Here is a 13,072-nt window from a genome sequence, read left to right as displayed (position 1 = left end):
ACACATTCAGATCCATCCAACTCATTCCAAAGAGTCCTTAAAGTTGTGTAATAGGTTGAAAGATCCATGTTTCCTTGCTATAGAGACCATATATGTTGAGTCAACTGATAAGTGATTACAAGGTTATTTAACCTGATAACTTAACCGAAGTAAAGTATATGCGGGATCAATCACAAAAAGCAAGGGTACACAAAAGACTTGCGAGACTCGTTATTAGCTAAAGCGGAAAAGATTTGTTGTTTCTTTTTTCAGTTTGTAAATAAAAATGCAAATAAAAGGGAGATTTAAACTTATGAATTAAAGCATTGGGCATAAGGGTAATTTCAGAGAATTAATGAATAACAAATAAAAGCAATAAGGAATTCAAACATGAAGAACTGTTCTTAAACATGAACAGAAGTTTATACTAATTCTCTCTCAAGACATTAATCACTAAATTGAACTATTCAATCACTAAACTCTCATTTGTAATTTCCTAGCCAAATTCGCATTATCAAACAGATTCATTTGGTTCACAAAGCATTCTAACATCAACTCTCGCAGGTTAGAAATACAATACTCAATTTACATTCATTCAGTCATTTTATCGAACATCTCTGAAACAAATAAAAGCCTAAGCTCTAAAATAGGGTGATCAATCCTATTCTAGCATTGAGAACATGTAAACTGAAGAACCTAAAGATTTAAGAAGTCCCTAAGACATCTAATGTATCAAATCATTGAATTCTCCTACTTAGAACCCTAAAATCCAATAAAGAGACTACTCAAACATAGCAAAAGAGAATACAAAAATCATAGATGAAGAAAACATGATGAATTTTCAGAAACAATAAGAAAGGGTTTACAAATCTTCTCCAAATTGTCAAAGAGGATGGATTCTTCTCCCAAAATTGTTTTGAAAGCCAAGAACAATGTTTCGAACTTAGAAAAGTGAAGGATAGCTGCTAAAAAGTCGAGCCTAGGGTATAAAAACCATAGAAGACGAGTTGGGTCTTTTTCGGATCGAAAATGGGCCAAAATATGCGTCAGAGGTAAGGGATCGATCGGCTCCGGGTGTGGACCGATCGGTCTGGTACTCTCAGGTTTCAATTCTACATCAGCTTCAACACCTCGTCAGAATGACCTGTCTTCACAAAATCGGGTGTAACTCGTGAATGCACCATTAGATTTCCTTGATAACTTGCAAATGAAAGCTAACATCTGTCTTCATCTTGTGTCAAAATATGAGAAAGATCTAACGGTGGAAAGTTGTCCATCTGATCCCAAACATCTGACACTTATACATGAATCTACATCTCCAAATGTGTGTTTGCTTCCCAAAGCGGCTCATTTTATTCCAAAGCAACCTAAAACATGTAAAGACGCTATACTGGACTAAAAGACTCTAAAAACACACTTTGACTCAATTAAATTTATAAAAATAAAAGAGAAAATAAAGACTTAAAACCGATAAAAACACAATATATCAACTCCCCCAACTTAGATTCTTGCTTGTCCTAAAGCAAAACAAAAATCTTAACCAAGAGAAGAGGTTTGAAAACATGAAACTCACATATTCTTCTGGGATCATGCTCTTAATCAATTGCTTGAAAACCACTATCACAAAGTTTATATCAAATTGTACAATAATGTACTTCACCATGACATCATGAGATCCCTATATCACAAAGAACTTCAGAATCAAATAACTTAACCTTTTAACATTCATTAACAGTTGCATGCACTCTCACAAAGGGTATATCGAACACGTTATGGTCTAGGTGTAAAGGCAGTTTTAGGTGGCTCAAGTGTTTAAGGTTCAACAATAATATGAACGGATGAAAATCATTATGCAAAATCACAGTGAGACACAGACCAGTTGGGAGGTACATAACTTCCCTCTAACTCTGATCACCCTAACCATATTGATTCCCAAGCAAAATCGGATCACCTTAACAAAATCAAATCCCAAGCAAAATCATAAGTATAGTAGATGCTTTGAAAATAAATCCAAAAAAATGACTTTTCTGGTTCCATTCTTTCTCCTTTCCCATTTTTGTTTCTTTTTCTCTCTTTTTTTTTTGCAGGGAAGTGGAACCGGTTCTCGTCTCACAAACTGCATCAATAAAACTCAATCATGATAGCTCATCACATGCTCATAAATATAACAATATAACCATAAGAACTCAATGTCAATCATCCCGAACAACTACAACTAGAATCCTAATTAAAGGAAAGCTATGTCGGTATGTATACTTCGTAGTTTTTGCACATGAATGCACATGATGACAATGTCATAAGAATGCATGTGTGGTATGAAGCATGGATAGGGCTAAAGGTGTGGTACTAGACTAAAGACGAGTCTAGCCATTTAGAGTTTACAAAGAGTGGCAAAATAACGCGGATTAAACTCTGAATGTACAATCCATGACATGATTACCAACCCCCTAAGTGAGATATAATAAGTCCATATTAAGTTCAAATAAGAAAGGTTAAGCTCAAATCATCCAAATTTCCAAGTGAGGGATTATACAAGTGATCTAGTCATGAATTTTCCTGAAGTTCCAAGTTATCCTTAAACAATGCTAGATGGTCCCAAGGCAATGAAATCAAGCAAGGTGCAATTCCCTAAGAAAAGCTCATAGTTCTCAAACAAAATTTTGACTCAATAAAACAGACGCGATTTTGACTCGATAAAACAAACTGTCTCACTCAAGAAAACATCAAAAATAAAAAAATAAGAAAAAGCAAATTGCATTAGTGGACTAGTGACATCCTCCCCTAGACTTGCTTCACACCGTCTCGGTGTGAGAACAATTCCAAAAGAAAACGTCACAACCAAAAAAGCAAAAATAAATGAAGATGCGAAAAAAGAAGAATAAAAATAAGAAAACTTATCTAGGACATCTAGTGGGTTGCCTCCCACAAAGCGCTGATTTTTGGTCTTTAGCTTTACCACTCAACACAAAACATTAATCATAAGAATCAAAAGGTTGAGCCAATGCACCTTTAGTCCTTCTCCTGTTACCACACACAACAATATGCACAAAGTAACACACAATTATCCATGATAAGGAAGCAAAATAACCATCAACCAAATTTACTACAAATATAGCATTTATCTTGAAATATTCTTTGATGGTTTGATGCTCATGAGGATCAAATGTAGTTGGTGGAAATATAAAAGCAATTTCAGGTCTTAACGAGGTTTTAACAAAATAGTCAACTTCATCCTCATTAATCTCATATAGCATAATATCTCCATTCATATAATCAATCTCACGATCCTCAGTCTCATGCAAGATGGTATCAATATCAACCACAACTCCTAAATCAGATTCTTCAAGAAGAGATCTAGATATTTCAGGCATTGAAAACTTAAACTCGAGATCATGGACATTCAAAGCACAATGATATTCAATATCAAAACATATCTCATGGTAATCTCTAGCAAATTTTTCTGCTCTAAAAGTATCTAGTTGTTGAGACTCACCTATCAAATCATAACATTCACTAATAATCTTGGGAGTATGCAAATAAGAAGTCACATCTTTGATTCAAGGCATAGGAAAATCCTTAAAATCATGAATTTCAAGGGTTGAAATGTATGTGCCTTCTATTTCGCTTGTTGGAACCCAGTATATTACCTTTTCAAGATTATGTGATTCTTTGGTCTTATAGCCTGTGAGTTGCCTTCCTTCATATGCTGCTCGAAACGATAAGATTCATATGCTGCTCGCAACGATAAGAGGTTCAACCGGATCAAATTCGTTAATTCACTCCTTGTCAATGTTGGATTCTCCACGTAAAGTTCATCCAACTTCTCTTTTTGTTCTGGTGTAAGAACACTCTCATCAAATGGTGGCTCTATATATGGCTCATTCTCTTCTTCTTGTGGCCAATCATTGAATTCCATGGCCAACAACTCCTAAATCACCAAAAAGAAATAAAAATTTTAGTTAAAAACTGTAAAGAAAAAGCTCTAGCATAATACTTCAAAACGAGTTAAAATTCCATTATACTATTTTAAAATAATACCAATATAAGACATGTCGAATCAAAATGATTTAATTAAGATTAATAGTTTCTAAACATATTCTAGCATAATAGAAAAATTGGAATTTAAAAAACAAAATTTTTGTCCCGCTGTGTAGCGCGGATTAAAATCTAGTTTACACTGATAATGAGAAATAATCGGTCTTGATACATGTTAAATATGTTTTCTGGTTTCTTCGGTTCATAATAAACTAGATTTGGACCCGCACGTACATGTGGGATTGATTTCAAAAACTAAATTTGCTATCATATTTGCAATATATTATGTATATGTAGAGTTATATTTGTAAAAGACATTTCTTAAGAATGTTATTAACATTCATAGTCGAAACTCGTACCAGTTCAGTATTTGATTTGTTTTCAATTTAGCTTAAACAAAAGTAACGATAAGATTTAGTTTTGTTACCCGTAAAAACAACTATATTAAAAAGTTATATAGTAAGAGAAAAGTGGTTGTCTTTTATAGACCGATAAAAACAGCTAAAAATAAAAAAAATCCTAACATGGATGATAAAAATTCAAGGGGGTTAACACGTCTGCTATTCATACTCCGCAACCGATTAAAATATGTTTAACTCACCAATATATACATTTCGCATTCTCCACATTAGTAAATGATATATTTGTATCTGTTCTGTTTGAATTCATGTATTACGCTAAATTTCCGACCTCTCTTTTATTAGGAATACAGTTTAGATAATGATTTTTATTTTCTGAGTTACCTGTACCTTACCATATATGTTACATATAGTCCATATTAGTAAATAGTATGTTCGTATATGTCCTACTTGAGTTTCCGTTATCCCAAATTCCTTTTACCCTATATTTTCGTCGCGTATTTCACCAATAACAGTTTAGATAATGGTTTTTATTTTCTGAATTATCCGTTTTCTTGGTATGTTATTTCATATCCCAATATATAAGATAAACTTATATAGTTCGCTTCAATGATTAAAAATTAATTTAGATTTTAATAATATATATTAAATTAACATATAGTTATATTTTTCCTTTTAAAAAATTGCAGACAACCCGTAAACCCGAAGTTTGACCAATTATATAATCAGTAAAAGTATGAAATTAAATTTCTTTATCCAAATTTAAATTATCAGTAAAATTTCAAATTAGATTTATTTATCCAAATTAAAAATAGTTTTGTTTTTAAATACTCTTAATGATAAGTAATTTTAACCATGAATAATTTTTTTTTTGATAATTATGTTATTTATATTAGTAATTGTTTAAGATTATAATATTTTATATTATATATATATATATATATATATTGCTTTTTGTTTTATTTGAAAGCCTTTAAATAAGGCACAAAACCGACGTTGACCCGGAAAAATATATAATTATCTGAAATAGCTTTAAAATTGAAATTATTGGTATCCAAATTATATAATCTATTTCGTTATCCAAAGTTCTCGTTATGTATTTTATTTGAAATAGTTTGGATACTGTTTTTATTTTTATTTTGTTAAATGAACTGTTTCCAGCGCTCTTTAACTAATTTCATGTACTTGTATTTAGATAAATAGGACTATAGAAATTTCATCTAATACATTTTTAAAAAATTTATTCTACTTCAAAAACTTTTTGTATTTCACATATAAAAATATAATAATGTGAATCTTCTTTTCATATAAAATAATTTAAAATACAATCAATGATTAAAATATGAAATCTGATATAAGATTGCTATATAATTTTGAATAAGAATTAAAAGTGGTTGGATTCAATTGAGAAGATTGCTCCATAATTTAGAATTTTACATTAGTTATTTTTGGAATTTGAAATAAGATAATAAGTATGTATTAATCTTGAAAATTTTATGAGCTATATTTCGTAATATTTAGTGGGGATTTTCATAGCTATATTTTCGTAATAATAAATATTTTCTTAATTTGAAGATTTTTTCAGCTATTTTAGTATTTTTTAGGATACTTGATTTTAGGGATCACTGTTTTTTTTTAAAAAAATATCATGTTTCCCAAAATTATGGTTTCTATTTAAATTACCTTAACTATCCTTATTCTTGTTTATTGTTATAACTAAATGCATATGCTCTACACCTTTCAATTGCATACTACATATACTTAGTTTATTCAAAATGCTTCCCTTTTAATAGTATAGATACATCTTTTTATTTTTTGGGAAAATGAATCAGCACACATCAATATATAAAATGTTCGTTTTACATTTTAATGGCAAAATAAATGTACATGGATTCCTTAGCCACATGTACGATTTAAATTTAGTGGACACAGCTTGTGGTGTTTAATTTAAGGGATCAGATTCGATCAATTTCACTTGGAAATTTGCCATTGCACATGTTATTAATTAATAAAATTTGATATATAATTTCTTGTTTGGCTATGGAATTCGATAATTACACAACAAAAATCAAATACCAAATAGTGTCGACCAAAATCAGATTCTTTGATTGGGCAAGTGACTTATATTTTGGTGTCCTTCATTATTAATGTTGTTTTTTTTTTTCAATATTTGTGTATACTTGGACCTCAAGAACTTTTGACTATCCATCTAATTGTTCAGCAAGAAGAATATTAAGGATCTATAGTCAAGCCATCAACATGTATTTTTATTAACGTATGCAAAATTAATTCAACCAAAAAAGTATTTTTGTTTAATCTGAAAACTTTCAAGAAAAATAATTATCCCCTCACAATTTTAATCATGGTTGACCTTACTAGTTAATTGCTTTTAGGGAAAAGTCCATAAAAATTCCCCATCTAATTTTAATTTGGAAGTTTAATACCCAATGTTATTTGACTGGAAATAAAATGCATAGTTTATTAAATTTTGGTCTAGTAATACATTAAGTATATAAAAATTAAGTATATAGATTTTGATTGACGGAATCACTAAACAGAAGTTGACGAAATCACTAATCCCTAAACACACGAGTAATTTGGGGTTATCCAAAGACTGCATTGTCTTTTGCTTTTACCACTAGTAAAAAAACGTATAGCTGCGTTATTGCCACAACGCTTCGTGAATATAATCAAACAAGCCACAAATATATGAGTATGGTTTTATCGTGGCTTATATTTAGTCACGATGCAAAAACGCGGTTAATTCATGGCTAAATATATCTACGGATAAAAAAACGTAGCAAAATTGTGGCTAATCATAACGACGAATAATAGACGTGGAGAAAACGTGGCTAATCATAGCGACGAATAATAGACATGGAGAAAACGTGGCTACAATATAGACACGATATAAAAACGTATTTAAGTTATGTAGTTTACATTGTAATATATCATGCAGTAAAAGGGTTTTGTGTTAAGATTGAAATAATTATGTTTACTAATATATATTATGTTTAAGAAATTAAAGGTTGTTATGTTAAGATTGAAATAATTAATTATATTTTCTATTATTATGTTTAAAAATAAAAAGGTTTTATGTTAATTAAATTATTGTATAGTATAGGTAGCCATTAAATCATTTATAAAGAGTATATTTTATTTAATAATTTTAAGCATTTTGGAAGTATTAGAATTCCCACCAAAATGATTTTGAGAATTTTTCAGATTCCCACCAAAAATTTGCAAACTCATCCAGATTTTTTTATTTTCCCACTAACCAAATTAGGCCCACTTATTGAATTGATGATTTCTATGTATTTTAAAGTAATTGAATTTGAAAGTACTTAAAAGGATTTTGATAGATTCATTACAAAACCGATGGATTTTAATTGTTTTCACTACAGATTATAGTTATTAATTTAAAAAAGTAACTGCTCTATATTATAACTGCTCTGTAATCTATAATCTGTGTTATAATGAATCAGATTATAGATTCATTAAAAAAAAAGTAACTATGCATTTTTATGTTTACTAATATAAATTACGTTTGTTTCGTGACGACTCCGAGACGGCAACATCGGTTCTTCGTAGGAAAAGGATCAAAATAACAAAAAACATAAAAGATTTAGTATGTTGCAAATAAAATGTTGAAGGGATATGTGGATTTATCTTCCTAATGAAGCATCTGATTTTCTGTTTTTAAAGTCATGATTGTAGTTCTTCTTCTTCCTCCTTCCCAGCAAAGTTCTCCGCTTGAAGATGCCATGGTGGATCTTGCACTTATTCATCATTTAAATTCCTTACGTTCTTTATAGGTTCTCGGTTATAAATGGAAGAAGAAGAAATAATTTTAAAAATATTTATTTGGTTATAGTTTTCTATGAAGTACATCAAAATCAGAGAGAAAAGGCACGTATTTGCTTTACTCATGTTTTAGACAAAAGAATACATTAAAATCCTTTCCAACCAAAATACAACAAAATCAAACTTATATTGAATAACAGTGGATTGTGTTGTACTTTATCAAATACATAATTGAATAACAGCAGATTTTAAAATACATTGAAATACACTATTCAATAACACCCACTAATAACACCCTAACAACAACACTCTCGCCGATTCCTCTCTTCTTTCTTGTTCAACTCTAGTCTCTACCTCTCTGATTCGTGCAACCATCGTCATGACTATCTGTGGCCAACAGAAAGACCGGCGTCGTCACCGGACAACCGGCTCTGGTTCAGCCGGTATGTCTCTTCGTCTCCAAACATTTCAATGGAGTTTAGGGTTGTTTGCGACTCTTCTTCTCGGGGCTTTGTTTCTCTCCTCTTTTTTTCACTTAGATCCGTTTTATTGTTGATGTCTAGGGTTGTTTATGGTTTGATTAGTTCATTTGTTTGCACGATTTCTATGTTGTGTTGATTAGAATTTCGTTTTCAGTTTCTTCTAAATTCTCTTATTGTTTGTGCTTATGGTTCTCTAAGGTTCGATTACTGTGGAAGTTTGTTTGATTTCATGTTTTGCTCTATTTCACTCTTTCTCTACCTTTGTACATCTGTTTGTTGTCGTGTATAATGTTGTCTAGGATTCAAGTTCTTGTTACGCTTATATTTAAACTTAGCTTTAGGTTTTACATTTGATTATGTCTGATTTATAAACTGTGGAAGTGATTACATATTTGATTTCGAAATTGTTAACTTGTTTGGTTTGGTATTGCAAAATGGGTAGATAAGTTGAGTCTTATGTTCTGTTGTTCCTTGTTGAGTATAATTAATAAGTCGTATCTTGTCTAACACTTGTGCTTAACTGAGTCTATGTTGTGTTGATTCTTGTTGAGTAAAGTTAACAAGTCGTAACTGGTCTGACAATGAGCTGTTGAGCCTATGTTCTGTGGAGCCTTTAAACTGCAGAAGTGTTAGCATTTTTGCAGAGGGGTCTGTTGCTTGTTTACATCTTGTCTCTTCACCTCATGTGTTTTGTCTGTGTGTTCTAATAAGAGTTTAAATAGTATTAGGATTTCAATTACAGATTGTTACTTGTGTTAGAGATGATGTTTTATATTCTGTATTTTGTAACATTCTCTTGATTTTCTGATTTTGTTAGTTGGTGTTGTAGACTGGATTGGTTATATTCATAAGGCGGATCTGATTGGGACAGAGTGATCTATTGATTCTTTATCTCTTGTCTCTTCAGTTCATGTGTTCTAAGTTTTGTGTCATAACTTGTGTTTGAGATGAAATGATTCTAAATTTCTTCTTGTTTCCAACTTGTTTACAAGAGCTGCAACAACAAGATGCGCATCATTGGTCTGGAGAGTGACATTAATGTGTTGAAGGTTGGCATGGACAAGGTAGACGACAAGTTGGTTGCACAACGACAGTTTTTCTCTCACGTTTTAAAGTCTATTGGATTCCTCTACCTCCTACTGCCCCTCCTATTCCTCCTACTGCTGCTCCTTCTCCTACTTCGGCTGGTTCGTCTACCGCTGTTGGTTCTCCTACTATGGATGTCTCTACACCTCCATTTGTCTCTCAACCTCCAGTTGTCCCTCAACTTACTGCTGTTCCCCGTTCCGTCGCTGTTGCCGCTGCTGCTCCTGCTGCTTGTGGTTCTTATGAGGATTGGCGTACTTAACTAGGACTATAAGAAGTAGTTTGTTTTAGGCCTTTTGAAACCTTTTGGTAAAATTGTAAACTACTTAACTTAATTTGCTAATCTAATTTTAGGATTTAATTTGAAAATTGTTTAATTTTAGTTTTCAGATTCAGGTTTTAATTCTAATATTTATTTAGATTTAAAAAAATAAAAAAAATTCTAAATATATAATTAGCCACAAATTTTATTTGTCAAATTCGGAAATAGAAACAACCTATATAGTCACGATTGCTTCAAAACATTTGTGGGTACAGCATGCCACGATAATGCTACAATATAAATTTGTAGCTTACTAAACATGCTACGGTAGTGCCACTATGTTTATTCGTGGCTTCCTATTATCACAAATATAGTGTGGCTAATTCGTGGCAAAACTAGCCACTAATATTACGTAGTTAATACGTGACTAATTGGTGCTACGGAACACGTGTGACAAATTCGTGGCTACACAGCCAGGAAAAGCCACGAATTCAAATAAGCTACGAAGCTATAGCCACGATTGTTTTCGTGAACATTCGTGGCTATATTGGCTAATAGCTACGAATTTTAAAGCTCAGCCAGGAATATCCAAGTGGCTATATGAGTTTTTTTTACTAGTACCCCAATTCGAATTGGGATCGATAAACCCTAAGTTTAGTGTAATTCCATTAACCCCGATTTAGTGATTCTGTCAATCTGATTATCGTTTGTTAAGCGGTTTCTTCGATTCGACAATTTTTATATACTTGATGTATTAATAGACAACAAATTAATAAACCATGCATTTTGTTTCCAACCAAATAACATTGGGTATTAAACTTCCAAATTAAAATTAGATGGGGAATTTTTATGGAATTTTCCCATTGCTTTTAACTAGTAAGAAAAACTTCTTTCAAAAATCCATATTATTTTGGTTAATAAATCGATATTGGTAAAATTTAGGGAAATGTTCATAACTACGACTAACTTATTTTTTTTTAAAATAACTAACTGTTAGTTAATCTATCCAAAATACCAATTAAAGTTTTTTTTTTTCCAATATTACCACAAGACTAAAACTATGTTTTTAACCTTAAACCAAACTCTTAAATCTTAAACATTAAACACTATCCCTAAAAACTATACTCCAAATTTAAAATATTCAACCCGGACCTAAAAAATAATTTTACTCCCTTCAAAATTTACTTTTATGATTGTGTTATTTTTGTAAAAATAAAATTTTAGGGTACTTTTGAAAATATAAGCTTACTATGGTTTTTTGGATATAAAAAAAAACTTAAAATGTTGCATAAAAAAATCAACTGATTTATGCATCATTTAACTATGTCGATTTATGCATAAAATTCAAGATATACATAATTATTATTTTACATATATATATAATTATTATTTTACATATATATATATATAAGTTTCCACAGTGCTAAATAACTTTTTTATCCACTTTGGATTTCCAAGTCATTATTGTTATTTATTATCAATTTGACAAAAGACAATTTACATGGTCGCATTACGTGACATTCGAGATATACAAAATCAATACAAAATATTTCTACCAAAATTTGGTTTACCTGAAAAACTTCGATGTGTTTCTACCGAAGCTGACAGGATCAGCTGATAGAGTTTATAAAAAAAAAAAAAAAAAAAATATATATATATTTATATTTATATATTTCGACCAAAAGCATAATCTTTGATTGGTCTATTTACGTAATCAAATGAATATAAGAAGGAAAACACAAGATTGGACTTGGACTAAAAGTATCTAGCCTCATCTCATCACTACAAAATTTGAGTTTCCATCATTCCTATTTCCTATAGACGTGAAAGGTTGGAACCAACTAGGAAATAAGAGACGACGATTGTGGGAGTTTTCAGGGACTCGCTTTTACTTTTCGGTTTCTTCAAAGACAAGACCTCCAAGTTAGTACTGTCGGTTTCATTTTTTTTGGCCAAAGAAAGCCAAGAAGAGTGACATGTTTGAAGTTCTAAGACTTTTGAAGTGTTGAGTTTTAATTTGAGCCCCTACACATGTCATATGATGTATATATATATATGGGGATGGTGTGAGTAAAAGAAGTCATTGAGTCTTCTTTTTGTCCACGTTTCTTTTTTAGAAAGTGACATCTTACCTTGTTGCCAAGCTTTAATCAGTTTCGTTGTGCTTTTGATTATGTACCTTTGGACAAGTCTTTTATACATAAACCTCAAGAACTATTGATTCTCCATGTAAATTTCGTTGTCCTTTCAGGTACTCTTGTAACGCCCGTGTCTGGAATTTCAGGTGGTGTCAATCGACACCCAACGTTGGGTGTCGATCGACACCAGTAATTTTTAGTTCGATGGTTTAATTTTAAATCGTCGGTTCAATTAAAACTCAGTTTGGGGGAAAACCTAGGTCGACTTTATAATCTTTGAAGCGTTGTTTCTCTCTTTTAACTTCACTTTGTCGCTTTGTGAGTTTGAGAGAGAAGAGAGAGTGAGTTTGATCCTTTTTGGTGCCTTTGAGTGGGTTTTTGGAGAGATCAAAGCTTGTTCTTGGTGGTTCAAGGCTAGAGAAAGGTTGATCTGTGGTATTTGGTGTCTGTGGGAGATTGTTTCCACCATTGCAAGCCCCTGTTTCGTTGCTGTTCTTTCTTGTTTAAGAGGTGAGTGCATGACCAAGGCTTATCTAAGCACGTTTGATCATTGTTTTGGGTGTTTCGATGATTGTTTGATTGATTCCTTTGCTTGTTTGGATGTTTATATGATGATTGATGCCTGTGGAACCCCTTGCAGACTCGCCCATATCAAGGTGGTGATTTGGAGAGGAGATCCAGCGAAAAATGTTAGTTGGAGTGACTGCATAGCGCGGTGTCGATCGAGACCAGTGGTGGGTGTCGCTTGACACCAATGTTTTGTCCCGCGAGGATAGCTACGACTCGCGAATGGAGTGTCGAGCCCGGTGTCGACCGCGAGGGTCGACAGCGAGTGTCGATCGACACCAGTGGTGGGTGTCGATCGACACCGATAGTCAGATGCGACTTATTGTTTGTCTTTTATTGCATGTTTGGTTCTCTTCTTGA

The 13,072-nt window shown here is 31.9% G+C and overlaps 1 long non-coding RNA gene across 1 annotated transcript; it reads left to right on the top strand.

The window, feature by feature from the left end:
* Window positions 1-8,461: 8,461 nt before the first annotated feature.
* Window positions 8,462-10,132, top strand: LOC111829612. The gene is made up of 2 exons (XR_002832989.1): window positions 8,462-8,620; window positions 9,652-10,132. It is a non-coding gene; the product is annotated as an uncharacterized LOC111829612 (long non-coding RNA).
* Window positions 10,133-13,072: the final 2,940 nt, after the last annotated feature.

The sequence above is a fragment of the Capsella rubella genome, unplaced genomic scaffold, assembly GCF_000375325.1.
Source record: "Capsella rubella cultivar Monte Gargano unplaced genomic scaffold, Caprub1_0 scaffold_7, whole genome shotgun sequence".
In the NCBI taxonomy this organism is placed as follows: domain Eukaryota; kingdom Viridiplantae; phylum Streptophyta; class Magnoliopsida; order Brassicales; family Brassicaceae; genus Capsella; species Capsella rubella.
The sequence above is the reverse complement of the archived record's forward strand: the minus strand, read 5'-3'. Positions and strand labels throughout refer to the sequence as shown.